This window comes from Podarcis bocagei, assembly GCF_964188305.1.
Source record: "Podarcis bocagei genome assembly, chromosome: 4".
NCBI classification, from domain to species: domain Eukaryota; kingdom Metazoa; phylum Chordata; class Lepidosauria; order Squamata; family Lacertidae; genus Podarcis; species Podarcis bocagei.
This window is the reverse complement of record NC_138128.1, coordinates 12,416,661-12,436,183: the sequence shown is the minus strand read 5'-3', so window position 1 is coordinate 12,436,183 and position 19,523 is coordinate 12,416,661. Positions and strand designations below refer to the sequence as shown.

Sequence of the window (19,523 nt, the reverse complement as noted above, 5' to 3'; positions counted from 1 at the left end):
TGGATCTTCTCAATTTGGCAGCCCATCAGCTGGGTGCTTAGTATGGTAGATCTACTGGCACTGCCCTAAATCTGGCGCTGCTCAGGCTCATGCAGTCGTTGAATCTGCTGACTCCTTTTAACTGGAATGACTATTAACCATGGAGAGACCTGTCCTTTGTGAGTTTGTTTAATCCCTTTTTTAAATCCCATGTAAGCTAGTGCCCGTATCTTGAGGCTCTGGATTCTGCGAATTAATTAGGCACTCTGTAAAGTACATTTGTCTTATCCTGAAGCTGCAGTCCATCAATTCCATCCACTGTACTGCCAATCAATCAAGTTCTGCTTTTGCAGAACTTTCACTTGCTTCATGCATCCTGGCTGCAATGGCAGAACTTTTGTGTAGGATAGAACTGACCTTAAACTTTTCAAAAGGGTGTGAGAACTGACAATTTTTCAAAACTGAGTTTTAGGTCAATCATTAGAATTGGACACTCACCTTTCAGAATCAAATGCATGGCGTTTGCCTTCTTTGGGTGGCTAACTGAATGCAGAATGTTCACTACATTATATCACATCCTTTCAAATATTGATTGATTCTGCATGTCGTAAGAATATAGGGGCCCTGCTGGATCAGATTAAAGTCCTACCTTGTCCACCATTCTGGTCTCATGATGGACAACCACGTAGCTATAGGAAGCCCATAAGCAGGGCATGAGCACAATAGATCTTTATTGTTCAATGCTGTCAAATATTGATTGCTGCATATTGGAAACTGCAAGGCCATTTACTGGCCGAGGGAGCCGGCGTACAGCTTCTGGGTCATGTGGCCAGCATGACTAAGCCACTTCTGGCGAACCAGAGCAGCGCACGGAAACGCCGTTTACCTTCCTGCTGGAGTGGTACCTATTTATCTACTTGCACTTTGATGTGCTTTCGAACTGCTAGGTTGGCAGGAGCAGGGTCCGAGCAACGGGAGCTCACCCTGTCGCGGGGATTCGAACCGCCGATCTTCTGATCGGCAAGTCCTAGGCTCTGTAGTTTAACTGACAGCACCACCCCCCGTCTAATACCCACATCTAATACCCAGGTTAGACTACTGCAATTTGTTATATGTAGGTCTGCCTTTGGAGACTGTTCGGAAATTTCAATTAGTTCAGAGAATAGAGCTGTTTCAAAATACTTTCCTGTTTCAGGCAATACTCAAAGCACCATGTTTAACTATTATAGCCCTACGAGGTTTGGGACCTGGATATTTAAAGGGTAACATCATCATTATTGTTGTTGTTGTTGTTGTTATCCTTGCCGTGGGATCACATTCATCCAGTGCTTTACCAACTGCACTGGCTCCTGGTGGAGTACAGGGTCAGGTTTAAGGTGCTGGTTTTGACCTTTAAAGCCCTATGCGGCCTAGGACCCTCGTACCTACGGGACCGCTTCTCCTGGTATGCCCCGCGGAGGACCTTACGGTCCGCAAATAACAACACTTTGGAGGTCCCAAGTCACAAGGTGGTTAGATTGGTCTCAACTAGGGCCAGGGCCTTTTCAGTACTGGCCCCGACTTGGTGGAACGCTCTGTCACAAGAGACTAGGGCCCTGCAGGACTTGACATCTTTCCACAGGGCCTGCAAGACAGAGCTGTTCCGCCTGGCCTTTGGTTTGGACTCAGTCTGACTCTTATGTTTCCCTCCCCTAATGGTTTTGATCTATGGGCTACTTTAAAATGAGGCTGCATTTTAAATTGCATTTTAACCTGTATTTTAAATTGGTTTTTTTCCCCCCTATTATGTTTTTACTGTCATTTTACTGATGTTAGCCGCCCTGAGCCTGGCTCTGGCCGGGGAGGGTGGGGAATAAATAAAATTTATTTATTTATTTATTTATTTATTTATTTATTTATTTATTAATATTATTTACCATCTGGCTGGGTTTCCCCAGACACTCTGGGCAGCTTACAACATATCTAAGAACATAATCATCAATCCTTAAAAACTTCCCTAAACATGGCTGCCTGCACAGTCATTAAGAGCTTATTTGAAGGTCTTCCCAGTGGGGTGTTCAGAGGTGTTAGCGAGTGTCAGGCATGTCATCTTCCAGAGGTGTTAGCAAGCATCTGTTGTGGCCAAGTTTTCCTTTGCGGTGGCTCCCCAAATTTTAATTTGCCCAGGTTCTTCCTGCTGTGCTTGTTTTATAGATTTTCATTGAAGGGGTCTTGATATATGTGGATTTTAATATTGTTATTTATTTGTTGAAATCATTTTGAAAGATAAGGTGTGGTAGACATTCTTCAGATAGATAAATATTGTCTGTTACATATCAGTCTGAGTGCCAGTTGATGCCAACTGTCAGGATACTGTCAGGTGGTGGTGATGATGATGATGATGATGATGATGATAATAATAATAATATTAATAATAATAATAATAATAATAATAATAATAATAATAATAATATGTTTATTTATTTATACCCCGCCCATCTGGCTGGGTTTCCCCAGCCACTTTGTGTGGCTTCCAACAAAAGATTAAAAATACATTAAAACATCAGTCATTAAAAAAATTCCCTAAACTTCCTTAAATGGTGACTTCTGTTGCAAAACTTTGGCTGTCAGTGAAGAAATATCACTCCGTAATTCCCCGACCATTTTGCACATCCAAAGAACGATCGCCACCATCGTCCTCAGGGAAGAATTTTAAGGAGAATTTTTGGGGAGTAGATTAATTTCTGCTCTAATCTAGGTATTCATTCTCTCTTTGCCCTAGTTTGCAATTAGAAAAAGATTCTCTAGTCCAGCACAGTTGATGCTGTCTGAAACAAGCTGTTTCTTCGTCTGTTGCAGAATGTAGTTCGTGGCACCAATCTAATTAAATCAAACACTTTAATTCATTTGGTGGATGAAGTAAATAATATTTGCATAATATTTACATAATATGTGCTGTGTGTTGTTGTTGTTTTCACTGTCAGTGAAGTTTTTGCCTTTCCTGGTGTCGTCACATTTTTTATATTATTCAGCTTTGCATGTCTCAAGGCTGGTAGGGGAGGAGCTCAGGACTGCAGCCAGCTAGCCAGGCATTCCGAAATACTTCATCCCCCCTCCCAGTTTCAAGATACTCCATTCCATTCTCCCTCCCATTTTTTTCTCATCTCAAGACTCAGTCAACATTCTGCAACCTCTGAGCATGTTGCTCACCCCTTATTTGGTTGTTTCTGGGGAGTGTTCCCTGGTCAATTTTTTCTTAAGCTTTTTTTTTTTTTTGAGAGAGAGCGAGTGTTTTGGATTTGATATCACGCTTTATCATTACCCAAAGGAGTCTCAAAGCAGCTAACATTCTCCTTTCCCTTCCTCCCCCACAACAAACACTCTGTGATGTGAGTGAGGCTGAGAGACTTCAAAGAAGTGTGACTAGCCGAAGGTCACCCAGCAGCTGCATGTGGAGGAGCAGGGAATCGAACCTGGTTCACCAGATTACGAATCTACCACTCTTAACCACTACACCACACTGGCTCTAGTTATGCAACTTTCCAACGCTGGAAATCACTTCCCTTTTGGATATAGGTGGTCCCATTTTGTTTATGTAAAGACCCACACGCAGGCCCTCCAAGTGTCCCTGTTTTCCATGGACAGTCCTGGATTTGCAGACGCCGTCCCGGTTTCTGATCCCAGAATGTCCCGCTTTTCCTTAGGATGTCTTTATTTTCAACGGAGAAATGTTGGCGGGTGTGTGATCCCTGAGCCAAGGAGATAAGATACAACCTTTAGAAGACATCCGAAGGCTGCCCTCTATAGGGAAGTTTTAAAACGTTTAACATTTTGTTATGTTTTTATATACAGTCATACCTCGTGTTGCGTTAGGTTCATGTTGTGTGTTTTCGAACGCAGCAAACCCAGAAGTGTATACTTCCAGGTTTTGCCATGTGTGCATTCGCAGAAGTGTTTTGCGTGCTTCGCGCATGCGCAGAAGCATTTATGTGCGCTTCGCACATGTGCAGAAGCGCTCTATTGCGCCGCTTGTGTGCGCAGAAGCGGCACTCTAGTTACGGACTTTTAGGGTGTGAACAGCACCCCGGAATGGATCGAGTCCATAACTAGAGGTACCACTGTAAGTTGGAAGCCACCCAGAGTGCCTGGGGCAACCCAGTCAGATGGGTGGAGTATAAATAATAGAACTATTGTTATTGTTATTACTGTTCTGGAATAGGATATCCCTATTTTCATCAAAATAATAATAATGTTGAGGGTTATGTGTGACTTTGCTAATACATACCAGAGAAATTGTTCCGTGGATATCCAAGCAAGTAAAGAAGCAGATAGGAAGAGGCAAGGATGGTCCAGAAATCCTTCTTACCTGAATCTGGAGTTCTGAAAAGTGATGGACAGGTTGGCCTATTTACGATCCGCATCAGTTTCACATGCACTCAATCACAGGTCCACCCCCAACCTATTAGGTTAGTTTAGGTCGTTTGCCAGATGCGACATGCCGTCACCTGACAAGCTTTAATGTCCCATTTCCTCCTGTAGTCTCAGGTTCATCAAAAAGAGCAGTATCAAAGATTCTGCATCCGAGTTGAAAAGTCCCCGGGTGGTTTCCTGTCTGCCTTAGTGTTTCTGCCAGCTGCTGGGGTGCATTATAGCCTTCCCCTTCTACTTATGCCACCTGTCATCATTATGCCAACCAGGTGTCTGAAACCTTCCAGCTTTCCCTCCTGTAAACATGATCTGTCTTCTTCCGTCACTTGGCCAAGCTTTAGTTATACAGAGTCTGGTGTATTCGGCAAACTCTTCTCAAAGCATCTGCTCCTTCTTACATTTCTACCGGTCTGTGGGAATGAAGAAATGCGATAGAAACTGGGTGTTGGCATAAGAAATCTCCTTACACAGACAGTATTATTTTAATAGTCCACTCACAGTGGTCTTTTTCCATGCGGTTTTGTAGGTGCTTTGCAGAGGCAAGCGTACAGAGGCAAGGTAATTATGGTGAACGTTGGAGAGTGCGTCCAGCTTCCGTAGGTTTGTCCTCACTTACCCAAGGCTCATATGTATTGATTTCTCCTGCCTGCACTCAGTCCTTTGGCTAATCTGACAGAGCTTTAATTTGTTATATTTTAATAGATATAGGGACGCAGGTGGCACTGTGGTCTAAATCACAGAGCCTAGGGCTTGCCGATCAGAAGGTCGGCGGTTCAAATCCCCGCAACGGAGTGAGCTCCCGTTGTTCGGACCCTGCTCCTGCCAACCCAGCAGTTTGAAAACACGTCAAAGTGCAAGTAGATAAATAGGTACCACTCCAGCAGGAAGGTGAACGGTGTTTCCATGTGCTGCTCTGGTTCACCAGAAGCGGCTTAGTCATGCTGGCCACATGACCCGGAAGCTGTACGCCTGCTCCCTTGGCCAATAAAGCAAGATGAGTGCTGCAACCCCAGAGTCGTCCGCGGCTGGACCTAATGGTCAGGGGTCCCTTTACCTTTAATAGATACAGTGGTGCCTCGCAAGACGAAAAGAATCCGTTCTGTGATTTTCTTCGTCTAGCGGTTTTTTCGTCTTGCGAAGCAAGCCCATTGAAGGATTAGCGGATTAGCGCTATTAGCGGCTTTTAGTGGCTTTTAGCGGCTTATCTGCTGATCGGATCAGCTGATAAGCGGCTTAGCGGCTTAGAAAAAGGGGGGAGGGGGAAAAACAGCAGGAACTCGCAAGACATTGTCATCTTGCGAAGCAAGCCCATAGGAAATTCGTTTTGCGAAGCACCTCCAAAACGGAAAACTCTTTCGTCTAGCGAGTTTTCCGTCTTGCGAGGCATTCGTCTTGCGGGGCACCACTGTATAAGAAGAGAGCATCAATTCAGTTGAAGCTAGGCAAGACTCATGAAACCAGAAAATTCCCCCCCCCCAAAAAAAAAAAAACATTAGAGAGAGGACCCTAGACACCTTGTTAATTGGGTAGAAAGCTACAGTGGTACCTCGGGTTAAGAACCTAATTCGTTTTGGAGGTCTGTTCTTAACCTGAAACTGTTCTTAACCTGAAGCACCACTTTAGCTAATTGGGCTCCCCGCTGCTGCCGCGCGATTTCTGTTCTCATCCTGAAGCAAAGTTCTTATCCCAAGGTACTATTTCTGGGTAAGTGGAGTCTGTAACCTGAAGCGTCTGTAACCTGAAATGTCTGTAATCTGAGGTACCACTGTATATCTATTGAAATATAACAAATTAAGGACCTGTCAGATTAGCCAAAGGACTGAGTCTTGCCTCAGCTTCAACTGGATTGATGCTCTCTCTTTTTCTTTTTATACCCTTCTGCCTTTAAGATAAGCAACAGGCGGAACAGGTAAGGCATTTGGAGGAAGTGAAGGAATTCAAGGAGCTTGCACCCTGACTATAAGCGAACCAGCATAATGAACAAGAACAAGGAATGCAAAATCGCTTTATGACTCACCCTAATTATAACGAGAATTTGATAGATGCATACATAACTGGGGAGTGTAACTATCTGTTACAAATACAGCAGCTAATTACATATGGAAGTACACAGTATAATTAATGTTGCAGGTTTTGTGTGCAGTAACCTCTTTCTTTCCTACAGGGAGAAGGGGTTGCCCCTCCCTCTAGGATCTGCCTAATTTGCTATGAAGTTGCATTTCTATAGGGCAGCCGTGCTTTACCACCCCTACCCCTTCTGCCACCCAGGCAAAATGGGAAAGGTCATATAGCTCACTGGCAGGGCACCTGTTGTAAAAGTCCCAGGTTCAATCCATAGTATTTCCACCTAAGGCTAGGAGAGGCTTCCTGTATCAACCTCCAGAGAACAGCTGCTGGTCAGTGTTGACAATACTGGTTTTTGAGGACCACCTGTATTTCCTCTGGAGTGATTAGGACTGTCCATGAATTCTTGTTCCTTGGCAATTAAGGTTGAGCATGGTCAGTCCTGCTAGGAATTTTCTGATATCCTCTTTGGAATGTTGACAATACTGAGATAGATCGGTCAGTGGTTTGGCTCAGCATAAGGCACCTTCCTCTGTTCCTGCTGTGGTTCTCTGACCCACAAACACCAAAATGAAAAGCCAGGCAGCCTAATTTGCTGGAGTGTTTGATGCCTCGGTTTATTGGGGAGCTGGAGGGGGGGAGCAGTCTTGGGGCCCTACCACACTGCCCTCTGGAACAGGGGCTGGTCTGCAATTTCATCAAGTCACAGCAGAAACACCAAGACAGCGTCTGGAGAGGCGTGTACAGTGAAGAAGCCCACCCTCCAACCCTGCTCTGCCTAATTCCTTGCTTTCTCACCACTTTTGGCACACTATAATTTGAAATAATTACAAGCTTTTAGCTTTGTAGATACTCCCATTAGAACACATTCATATCTTACCCTTTTGTCTCCCCCCCATCCCTCCTCCAATCTTCTACTTTGTCATTTTTTAAATAAATAAAAAAGATAGGGGAATTTCAACAGGTACTTTTTATTATTATTTAAGGAAAGGAGAAAGCCGTGTACAACCATGGCATATTAACCATGATGTTGATGATTTCCCGGCATCTTGAGTTGAACGCGTTTTTGCTGGAAGTGGACTATTATTTACATTAAGGGGTATTATCCTTCAGTTATTGTGTAGAAACTGCTTTCGAGACAGGCAAAGAGTATTATTATTCGTGGCTGTGCGTGTCGCATAGCTGATCGCTTGTCCTCTAAGAAATTGAGTGAAAACTATCCAATTGTCTTCGGGTAGATTGCGGACTCCTACGCTCACTATGTTAACAATAATATTCTCTCACTGCTGCTGTTACCCAGCTCCAACTGGAGTGCAATTGCAGGATGAGCAATGTATTACCAAAGAGGTGCACATTGGCATTTCAGCTAAGGATAGAATAATAGACCCCTAGAATGGACAAGGGCCATAGCTCAGTGACAAAGTGTCCTGACTTGCATCCAGAAGGTCCCACGTTCAACCCCCTGCATCTCTAGGTGGGTGTGGAAGAGAATCCTGTCTGAAGTTCTGGAGAGCCACCAGTGGTCAGTGTCAACAATACTGAGCTAGATGAACCAGTGGCATGACATAACATAAGGCTGTTTGATATGTTCCTAGAATCATAGAGTTGGAAGGAGCTTGGTAGGCCATGTAGTCCACCACAATGCAGGCAATACAGAGCTAGAGCATCTTCAAGAGATGCCTGCCCAGTGCCCTCGTGAGGACCTCACGCAGGGGAGAGCCAAATGCCTAGCTCCACTGTTGAAGTTCTTCTTGTACCATTAAGGAACTTCTCCCAATATTCACTAGAGACTTCACTTGATGTGCAAATGTCAGTTAAGAGAGCAGGAGGAGGAGTTCAAGTTCCTACAGTCCAGGATTGCTCAGGCTTCTAACCTGGGCCAACCCAGGGACCAGCTGCCCCACCCTGGATTTAGCACTAGATCAGTTTGGGGGCAGGGCTAATGTTTTGTTTATGTAGGGGTTTTTTGGGGGGTGGGTGACTCTAAGTAAATATTTGGTCAGGAGAGGAGCAGAGGAAGGAGGTGTTGAGTGCATGGAGTTGAATCCTGTGGACAAGCTTCTCTCACCTCCCGTGGAGAAACCGCTTGTGAAGGAACACAGGATTGAATATCCTGTTGCATGGAATGTTCGACCCTGTGGTGTGCTGATTCATGAGGCAGGCAAGAAAGAGGACCAGGCATCATGCAGGAAGAAGAGGCCAGGTGAGAAGGAGCAGCCAGCTGGGAAAGTCGCTTAGAAAGGCAACTTCCACCACTCACCTTCTCCCAGAAAGATGCAGCTGGTCGGGTAGGTCCCTCCTATTCTCCTAGGTGGACTTCCCGCCCAACAACATCTACCTCTCGATTGATTGATTGATTGATTGATTGATCGCTTGCATTTGCACCCCACCTTTTTCTCCAAGCACCTCAAGGTGGTCTATGTGGTTTCCCCACTCTTCATTTGACCCCCACAACAACTCTGTGAAGTGGGTTAGGCTGAGAGGCAGTGACAGGCCCAAGTTCATGCAGTGGCTGCATGAGGGTTCGAACCCTGGTCTCCCAGGTCCACACCTGACACTCTAACCACTAAACTCCTCTGGCTCTCTTGCCTGACTTTCCTGCCTTGGACAGCTGTGCCACCTGAGTTGACCAGTGGCAATCCAGAGCTCTCTCAGCAAGACCCAGGTGACACCCAGGCCATACGTCACCCTGAATTGGCACACACACACATGCACATAGATTGCTTTCACACTGTTGATGTCAACAGTCTTGGCCCCAAGTGCATTGAGGATGGGGCCAGCATTAGAAGTCATCATCTGCTTCCCTCTGGGTGCATTCACTGTACATTTGTTTGTATTATTATTACACTTCTTAGTCACATTATACCAAAAAAAGAACCCCACCAATTATTGTTTTGTGGGGGGCCAGCTTCCAACATTTTGCCACCTGAGACAAGATGGTGCTTCCCCACTACTTCCCACAGTTGAATCTTACCTCAATGCTCCTGTCAGTACCATGTCCCCTACCTCAGCTAAAAGCAGCAGGTTAGCTTGGGGGCACCTAGAAGAGCCAGGTCTGTCCCCCAACCCCTTGCTGCTCCTCTGTTGCCTGGGGTAGTTGACTCACTCTACCTCAGGGAAAAAATCTGCCTTATACTGGATTAGACCAGTGAACCATCTTGTTCAGTATTGCGTCCACAGCCTCCCAAGAGAGAGTGATTCCCTGCCCCATCTGGAGATGTTGGGGCTCAAACCTGAGACCTTCTGTGTGCAAAGAAGCTGCTCTACTGCTGACCTATGGCCCTTCCCTATAGCTGTGGTAGCGCTCTACCATCTGAGAGCATATGCAGTTGAGAGCCAGACAAAACAAAACTCCCTCTATAGAACTCTCTCTCCAGAGAAACCCTCCAGGGTAACTCTCTTTCAACATTTTTAAAGCAATATTTTTTAAAAAACCCTCTAGAGGCCTTTTCAGCTTGTTTTTCTTTTCGAGTTTTATCTCTCTTCTGCATGCTAATGGTTTTTATTTAAATGTCAGCTTTGTTTTATAATTCGATTTTAATGTTTCCCTATTGCAATTTTGCAAGTCAGCTTGAGGGCCCAGCTTGGGTTGAAAGGTGGGAATGCGAAGGAGAGGAAAATCAAAATGATAGAACGATACCTTGTGTAGCGCGCACACAAGCACACACACACGCACAGTTTCCGTCTCATCTCTTCCATGCTGAATGCTTTCTCCACTTGCACTATGTCACAATACCTTCCTTCTCTTTATTTCAGCCCTCTGTAGTTGCTGAAAGCGCTGGACTAGCAGCAGGGCACCTGCCATCTCTTTTCAACCTTAGAAGCAGGTACACTGTGGATTCGCAGCCGTGCCAGCCTCCCAACACATTCATACTAGTCCGCCCACGCAATATTGTGCCTGACATCTGCCACCACTGATGCTCTGGTGCCAGCAGACTGCTCAGTTCTGCGTGTTTGGCCATCAGGAACCAGACGGGACCCAACCCATTCTTTTCCAAGGGTCACAATGAACATCAAAGACAGAAGCTGTGCAAGGAGTGGAGAGGGGAGGGAGGAAGAGAGAGAGAGACCTGTTTGTGTTCCTGCTAGTGTCCTGAGCTAGAGGTGAAACTGCATGCCAAAAAAACCAAAGGTTTGTGCCAAAACAAAACAAAAAAGTTTGCGTTGCTTTTCTTCCAAGCATGAACTTGATCATGGTTTCTTCTAGGCCCAATGTACAGGAGTGGGTGCATGCAAAGCAGGTTTTCTGCCACCTTCCCCTTATGCAAGGTCCTAAATTTCATGCAGAAGGTCCCACAGTCAATCCTGAGCATCTCCAGGTAGGACTGGGAGAGGCACCTGACTGAAACCTGGGGAGCCACAGACTTACTATGTTCCAGTAACATCTAAGGCAGGGATGGGGAACTTCTGGCCTTCCAGATGTTGTACTAGAATTCACATTCTCCCTGATCACCAGATATGCTGGCTGTGTCCCTCCAACCCATTGACATCTGGAGAGCCACAGGTTCCCCACCCCTGATCTAAGAGCTGATGAGAGAGCATCACCACCACCCCCAGTTCCTTCATTGATTGCCTCTGGTTTGTTGGCTCCCCTCTTCCCAAACCTTGAAACATGGAGATGTGTGGGTGTATGGCCCTTGTGGACAAGCTGTAGCTTAGTGGTGGAGTACAGGTTTTGCATGGAAAACATCTCCTGGTCTTGCCTTGGCATTTCTAGTTTTAAAAATTCAGGTAGCACAGGTGTAGGAGACCTTTGGTCCTCCGGATTTTGCTGGACTGCAGCTTCCATCATCCTTGACCATTGGCTATGTTTGCTGGGGCCGATGGGAGCTACATCTGGAGGTCCAATGGTTCCCCATACCTGATATGGCAGGAAAGACTCTTCTGGCCTGAGACCCAGGAGATCTGCTGGAACTCAGAGCAGACAATAGAGATAGATGGACCAATGATCTGAATAGAGATAGATGGACCAATGATCTGAATCTCAATAGGACACCTTCATCTGTTTATGTTAATATTTTAAATAAATAAAATGTAGATAGAAAGAACATTTCAGCCATATGATGCCACAACTGTAAAGGTAAAGGGACCCCTGACCATTAGGTCCAGTCGTGGATGATTCTGGGGTTACGGCACTCATCTCGCTTTATTGGCCGAGGGAGCCGGCATACAGCTTCCGGGTCATGTGGCCAGCATGACTAAGCCGCTTCTGGTGAACCAGAGCAGTGTACGGAAATGCCGTTTACCTTCCTGCTGGAGCGGTACCTATTTACCTACTTGCACTTTGACATGCTTTCAAACTGCTAGGTGGGCAGGAGCTGGGACTGAGCAACGGGAGCTCACCCTGTTGTGGGGATTCAAACCACTGACCTTCTGATCGGCAAGCCCTAGGCTCTGTGGTTTAACCCACAGCGCTACCCGTGTCCCTTGCCACAACTGTAGAACAGAGTTATCTCAATATTATTTCCCAACTTTGACAGATGCTGTTCAACCAGTACAGTCTAATCACAAGAACGTAGCAAGCTGTCTTATACTGAGGTCAAACCACTGGTTCATCTAGTCTTTCCTTGTCTACTCTGACTGGCAGAAGCTCTCCATAATTTTAGAATGATTCTATTTCCTACTGGGAGATACTGAGAATTGAACCTGTAACCTTCTACATGAAAAGCAGATGTTACCACTGAGCTACAAAGTGGTACTGACATCAGACTCTGATGTACCACCTCTGTGGCAAGTAGGCCTACGTCAGAGGGTGGCTGAACACTGCTGTCCCATTCTGCAGTTTAAAAATGGCTGCTAACCAGAAAGTTCAAATCATGCTATTGTCCTAGGCTTGATGACATTAATTAAGAGCACCTCTCTTCCTTAATTTCACATTCTGCAAGGACTGGGAGAGTTTCTGATCCTGAGGGTGGTAATAGTACCAATGGACCAGCAACAACATGTTGCAGTCTGAGGTGCTCGTGTTCAGGGTTCCAACCAGTCAACCATGCCTTCTTCCAGAATGTTCCATTTCTTCCGCAACACATAAACACACAGTTTTTCCCTTTTCCTCAAACAGCCAGTCAGCATTCCGTGCCCACTGAGCATGCCTTCCCCCAAGCCTGCTAACAACCTCCATCTTTAGCTACAAATAGATTTAGTACCTAGATAATTTAGTCTGCTATTAAAATGTAAGATGATGAGTGTTGGTGTGGCTAGAAGGAAAAGAAGGTTAGAGGCTGGTTGATGATCCATTATTATTATTATTATTACCCCACTCATCTGGCTGGGTTTCCCTAGACAGTCTGGACAGCTTTCGGCACATATAAAAACACAATAAAATGTCAAACATAAAAAACTTCCCAATTCAAAGCTGCCTTCAGATGCCTTCAGTTGTGTAGTTCTTTATGTCCTTGACATCTGATGGGAAGGCCCTCTGCTTGGTTCCCTGTAGCTTTACTTCTTGCAATGAGAGAACTGCCAGAAGACCCTCGGAGGAGGTCCTCAGTGTCCTTAATGGTCCATGAATCTCCCTTGATAGGGGCTGACTCTTAAAAGATGGTTTCAAGATAGTAAGAGCTTCTCCAGAATGTTCCAAAAAGAATCATAGAATCATAGAATCATAGAGTTGGAAGAGACCACAAGGGCCATCAAGTCCAACCCCCTGCCAAGCAGGAAACACCATCAGAGCACTCCTGACATATGGTTGTCAAGCCTCTGCTTAAAGACCTCCAAAGTAGGAGACTCCACCACACTCCTTGGCAGCAAATTCCACTGTCGAACAGCTCTTACTGTTCAGGAAGTTCTTCCTAATGTTTAGGTGGAATCTTCTTTCTTGTAGTTTGGATCCATTGCTCCGTGTCCGCTTCTCTGGAGCAGCAGAAAACAACCTTTCTCCCTCCTCTATGTGACATCCTTTTATATATTTGAACATGGCTATCATATCACCCCTTAACCTCCTCTTCTCCAGGCTAAACATGCCCAGCTCCCTTAACCGTTCCTCATAAGGCATCGTTTCCAGGCCTTTGACCATTTTGGTTGCCCTCCTCTGGACACATTCCAGTTTGTCAGTGTCCTTCTTGAACTGTGGTGCCCAGAACTGGACACAGTACTCCAGGTGAGGTCTGACCAGAGCAGAATACAGTGGCACTATTACTTCCCTTGATCTAGATGCTATACTCCTATTGAAGCAGCCCAGAATTGCATTGGCTTTTTTAACTGCCGCGTCACACTGTTGGCTCATGTCAAGTTTGTGGTCAACCAAGACTCCTAGATCCTTTTCACATGTACTGCTCTCAAGCCAGGTGTCCCCCATCTTGTATTTGTGCCTCTCATTTTTTTTGCCCAAGTGCAATACTTTACATTTCTCCCTGTTAAAATTCATCTTGTTTGTTTTGGCCCAGTTTTCTCATCTGTCAAGGTCGTTTTGAAGTGTGATCCTGTCCTCTGGGGTGTTAGCCACCCCTCCCAGTTTGGTGTCATCTGCAAATTTGATCAGGATGCCCTTGAGTCCATCATCCAAGTCGTTGATAAAGATGTTAAATAAGACCGGGCCCAAGACAGAACCCTGTGGCACCCCACTAGTCACTCTTCTCCAGGATGAAGAGGAACCATTGATGAGCACCCTTTGGGTTCGGTCAGTCAGCCAGTTACAAATCCACTGAGTGGTAGCATAGTCAAGACCGCATTTTACCAGCTTCTTTACAAGAATATCATGGGGCACCTTGTCAAATGCCTTACTGAAATCAAGGTAGGCTATATCCACTGAGTTCCCTGCATCTACCAGGCTTGTAATTCTGTCAAAAAACAAGATCAGGTTAGTCTGACATGACTTATTTTTCAGAAATCCATGCTGACTATTGGTGATCACAGCATTCCTTTCTAGGTGCTCACAGACTGTTTGCTTAATGATCTGCTCCAGAATCTTCCCTGGTATTGATGTCAGACTGACTGGGCGGTAATTATTTGGGTCCTCTCTTTTCCCCTTTTTGAAAATAGGGACAACATTTGCCCTCCTCCAGTCTGCCGGGACTTCGCCTGTTCTCCAGGAATTCTCAAAGATGACTGCCAGTGGTTCTGAGATCACATCTGCCAGTTCTTTTAATACTCTTGGATGCAGTTCATCTGGCCCTGGAGACTTGAATACATCTAAACTAGCCAAATATTCTTGTACTATCTCCTTAGTTATTCTGGGCTGTGTTTCCTTTGCTGAATCATTTGCTCCAAATTCTTCAGGTCGGGCATTGTTTTCTTTATCGGAGAAGACTGAGGCAAAGAAGGCATTGAGGAGTTCAGCCCTTTCTGTGTCCCCTGTTTGCATTTCACCATCTTCTCCTCTGAGTGACCCCACTGTTTCTTTGTTCTTCCTTTTGCTACGAACATACCCATAAAAGCCTTTTTTGTTGCTTTTAACCTCTCTAGCAAGCCTGAGTTCATTCTGTGCTTTAGCTTTTCTGACTTTGTGTCTACACGTGCTGGCTATTTGTTTGAATTCCTCTTTGGTGGTTTCCCCCCTTTTCCATTTTTTGTACACATCCTTTTTTAATCTTAACTCAGTTAAAAGTTCTTTAGATAGCCACCCTGGCTTCTTTAGGCACCTTCCATGTTTCCGTCTCATTGGTATTGCCTGACGTTGTGCTTTTACTATCTCCCTCTTAACAAACTCCCAGCCATCATGAACTCCCTTTCCTTTTAGTATTACTGTCCATGGGATCTCACCATGAGAAGTTTGAGGAAGTACACACACCTTTCCCAAGTCTGCCAGACTGAAAGGAGGGGCTGATGATGTCTGGGAAGAGGAACAAAAGGAGAAGCTGTTGCCTGAGATAGCAGGACACAGAATGAGGCAGACATAGAGCAAAGCAGAGGGGGAAGAGAGTGATGAGCTGACAGCTGGAAGGCATCTCAGGGGGTTGGTTTGGAGCAGCTCCCTGGGAGGCTGATGTGAGGCAATGGATTTGGGGCTTGCAGGAGGACTTAAGCTGCTTGGTCCCACCTGGGCTCTGCTTGTCTCTTTGTAAATAAATTACAAAACACCATGATCTCCTCCCCGGTGATCTCTCCTCCAAAGGAAAGCAACATTCTGTGGAACTCTGCACAGTTCAGGCATGTAGGGGTGGATGGATGAACCTGTCAATTTCTGTTTCCGTTCCTCATTCTTCCAGGCTTAAATTCAGATATCCACATTTCTCTAGCAATTTGTGATGTCTTTTTAAAAAATGTCCTCTTGATTATCTGTCAGAATTTTAATACTGTACACACTTCTCATAATACGTACATTCACCAAATATGCACATGTATTGTAATATGCACATACGCATTTTGCAAGCCATTCCCCCAAATACAGTGTATTTGATACATTATTTTTACTCGGATGTGTATTTTTATGCTTATACCCCTCCCCCAATATAAGCATCGCTGTGCACATTATTTTGTTGCAGTATTATTCGGAGAAGTACAGATTTCAGTGGGAAAGTGCACATTGCTTCGAGAAGTGTGACTCAGTTCGTTTTCCATAAAATGCAAACGAAACAGAATTTCTCCTCCATCCCTAGTTAACAATATTTTTTTTAAAAAATAATATTTATTACTTTTCCAACAATTTAAACACAACAAAAAAAAGACAATCCAATACAATACAAAGACACTGCATAACACTAACACATTAAACTAACAAAGCAAAACAAAAACCGTTTAAAACACATCAATTTCAATATCTTATCTTTCATTCACTTATTTCAACGACCTCCTCACACCTCCCTTTTTGTATTCCACTTCTGTTAATTGTTTCAGCAATTCCTTTCCATCTTCCTCTGTTTTCTATCCTATAATTATCTTGACACATTCTAACCTTATTTTTTCCTTTAATACTCTATTAATCTATTTATACTTAGTTCCTTATAACATTTCTACTAAAGCCATATAACTTCATTCCAACATTTTTCTAACATTCATTAATTTTACAGTATTTCTGTAAATAGTCTTTAAACTTTTTCCAGTCTTCTTCCACTGACTCTTCACCCTGGTCTCGGATTCTGCCAGTCATTTCCGCCAGTTCCATATAGTCCATCAATTTCATCTGCCATTCTTCCCGGGTGGGTAAATCTTGTCAGTGGCGTAGCATGGGGGGTGCAGGGGGGCCGGCCACACCGGGCGCAAGATCTGGGGGTTAGGGTTAGGGGGCGCAAATCCACGGGTTAGGGGGTGCAAATTACTTGCCTTGCCCCGGGTGCTGACAACCCACGCTATGCCACTGAATCTTGTGTCTTCCAATACTTTGCAATAAGTATTCTTGCTGCTGTTGTTGCATACATAAAAAAAGTTCTATCCTTCTTTGGCACCAGGAGAAAGGCCTCTGGTTTCTCATCCCTAGTTAACTATACACAGTAAGGTTGTTTGGGGAAGATCCCTTGTCTAGTTTGCCCTGTATAGCCCCCCATTTTTCCCTTTGAAAGAATTCCGTTTTGCTTGCTTTAAAGTTTTCCCAGATACCAGTCAGGCAGAGAAAATAAGCCTGCCTCATGTTAGTACCAGAATCATGGGAGAAAGGAGCGCAAGCTTCAGGAGGGGGCTGTTAGAATTATCCTTGCATTTTTATGCAAGGACCCCTTTATAGCACCGAACAGAAATTGCATGCCTATCCCAAGTCAAAAGAAATCTTACCTCGGGCATACTGCTTTTGTTTTTAATTTCCTTGGCGTGTTAGGTTTGGTCCTTTGGAAAGGAGAGGAACCCCACAGCACAAAGCAGCTCTCGCCACAAAATTCCCCAGCCCAAGCGTCTGGTGTGTGTGCCTGTCAAAACCCCCGTTGCCCTTCCAAACTATTTCAGACATTTTGAGCAAGGGAGCATTCAGGGAGCGTGAGTTAGCAAGGGGGGTTGTGACATTAATGGTCCGAAAAGGCTTTAAACGTCAGGAGGTAAGGATGACGGCGCTCGACAACTGGTGGCAGGTCAGAGGATTCCTCCAGATTCTGCTTTATTAACAATTAGGGTGGTGGATCTCCGCCTCCTCTCCCCCCACCCTTCCCTCACCCCCCCAAAACAACAACAACAACTCCGGTGCGTTTGGGCTTTTCCGAGGAAGAGAAGATGTGACAAGTCTCAGAGGTAGGATTTCCGCTTGGGAAACAAAGGCGTCTCTGGCTGCTCCCGAGGGCTGCATTGTTTCATTCTGGCTGCTTCTGGGAGGAGGGGGATTCTAAGTGGATTGGGCATGCCGGATGCGGAGTCGGGAAAAAAAAAGGTTTGGGGTGCAGAAGGGGTGTGGAGGGTTTGCTTCTCATCATCGGAATAGAGGAGGGGGAGAAACCTGCCGGTATTACGAACTGAGTGTGTTTCGGTGAATGGCAGCTGTATTGTCTCGAGAGCGCAACGCTGGTCGTGGAAGTGATGAGAGCATCCTTGTTTTGCTTCCCAAGTTGTACATTCCACACTGTATTTCCCGGAGAGTTTTTTTCCCCTCTCTCTCTCTATCTCCCCCTTTTCAATAGAAAGGAATGCACAGAGGTCACAAAGGCAGCACGCCGGTCTCTTCTCGGTCATTCCGGCTGGGTTGGGACAGGAGTTGAGGATGGAGGGAGCAGGCAGAGGCTATGGGAGGAGAAGGTGGGGCAGGAAATGAGTGGAGGGGGGCGAGAGCCTTGAAAGCGGAGGGGGCGAGGGCTCTGTGCTCTTAGCATGCACACCGAGTCCTCCCATCGCCACCACCGTGCCGAGAGAGAGAGAGAGAGAGAGAGAGAGAGAGAGAGAGAGAGAGAGAGAGAGAGAGGTGGGGAGTCTGTTTCTTTGAGTCAAGAGCCATCGAGCATAAACCCCGTTGGAAAGAATAAGGAACCGGGCAGTTCATCATTTTGCATAATGGCAGGCAGGTTTGGCAAAGGTCTGTGGTCAATGTTCCGGCTGGACAAGAATATTGTGTTCATGATGAAAGAGGGCCACCTATATTTCACTCGCTCACTCTCAGGGTTCTTTAGAGACAGGGTCAAACAGGGTTTAGCCACAGATCTTGCTTTCAATAACAGTGTTCTGCCACGCAGTCTTTCAAAACACTATGCCTCTGACCATCCGAGAAAGCTTTCCTTCCAGTAAAAGAAGGGAAAGGGAGTGGCCACCAATGGCTCTTAATACCCAGTGCCAATCCTGAGGGATGTGATCACTCCTAATAGGTCTGGAAAAGAGGACTGCTTCCTATGTTTTAATGAAGACTTCATCCAGTCAAGACTTTTTGTCTTGGTGATCGTGGGCCAGAGTGTCACTGAAGGAACATAGAATTGTTGGATCATCTAGTCCAACTCCTTACAATGCATGAATCTCAACTAGATCATCCATGACAGATGGCCAAAGGAGATGGTTCCACTGTTGCACAGCTCTTACTGTCAGAAAGTTCTTCCTGAAGTTTAGTCAGAATCTCATTTCTCATAACTTGAAGCCATTGCTTCAAGTCCTACTCCCCAGAGCAGGAGAAACCAAGCTTGCTCCATCTTCCATGTGACAGCCCTTTAGATAGTCTTCTCAGTCTCCTCTTTTCCAGGGTAAGCTTACCCAGCTTCCTCAACCATTCCTCATAAGGCTTGGTTTCCAGACCCTTGGTCATCTTTTGCACATGTTCCAGCTTGTCAATATCCTTCTTAAAATGTGGCATCCAGAACTGGTCACAGTACTCCAGGTATGGTCTGACCAATGCAAAATAGAGTGGTACTATTACTACCCTAGGGTGGTGCTGTGGGTTAAACCACAGAGCCTAGGACTTGCCGATCAGAAGGTTGGCGGTTCGAATCCCCGCAACGGGGTGAGCTCCCATTGCTCGGTCCCAGCTCCTGCCCACCTAGCAGTTCGAAAGCACAAAGTGCAAGTAGATAAATAGGTACCACTCCAGCGGGAAGGTAAACAGCGTTTCCATGTGCTGCTCTGGTTCGCCAGAAGCGGCTTAGTCATGCTGGCCACATGACCAGGAAGCTGTGCGCCAGCTCCCTCGGCCAGCAAAGCGAGATGAGCGCGCAACCCCAGAGTCGGTCATGACTGGACCTAACGGTCAGGGGTCCCTTTACCTTTATTACTACCCTTGATCTGGACACTATACTTCTGTTGAT

The 19,523-nt window shown here is 45.6% G+C and overlaps 2 protein-coding genes across 4 annotated transcripts in view; one reads left to right on the top strand and one right to left on the bottom strand.

Annotated features, from left to right (window-relative positions):
- Positions 1 to 19,523, top strand: part of KCNMB2 (potassium calcium-activated channel subfamily M regulatory beta subunit 2) — a 329,491-nt gene that overhangs the window by 87,947 nt on the left and 222,021 nt on the right. The window contains exon 1 of one of the 3 annotated variants that reach the window (XM_081190652.1): positions 17,480 to 17,541. The exons of the other annotated variants lie outside the window; for them this stretch is intronic. The gene's annotated coding sequence lies outside the window, so the exon portion shown is untranslated. Of the gene's footprint in view, positions 1 to 17,479; positions 17,542 to 19,523 lie in introns of those variants that run through there. 3 annotated transcript variants of the gene reach the window in all.
- Positions 12,912 to 19,523, bottom strand: part of ZMAT3 (zinc finger matrin-type 3) — a 327,537-nt gene continuing 320,925 nt past the window's right edge. Inside the window, exon 7 of the transcript XR_014007079.1 lies at positions 12,912 to 12,922. The gene's annotated coding sequence lies outside the window, so the exon portion shown is untranslated. The remainder of the gene's footprint in view (positions 12,923 to 19,523) is intronic.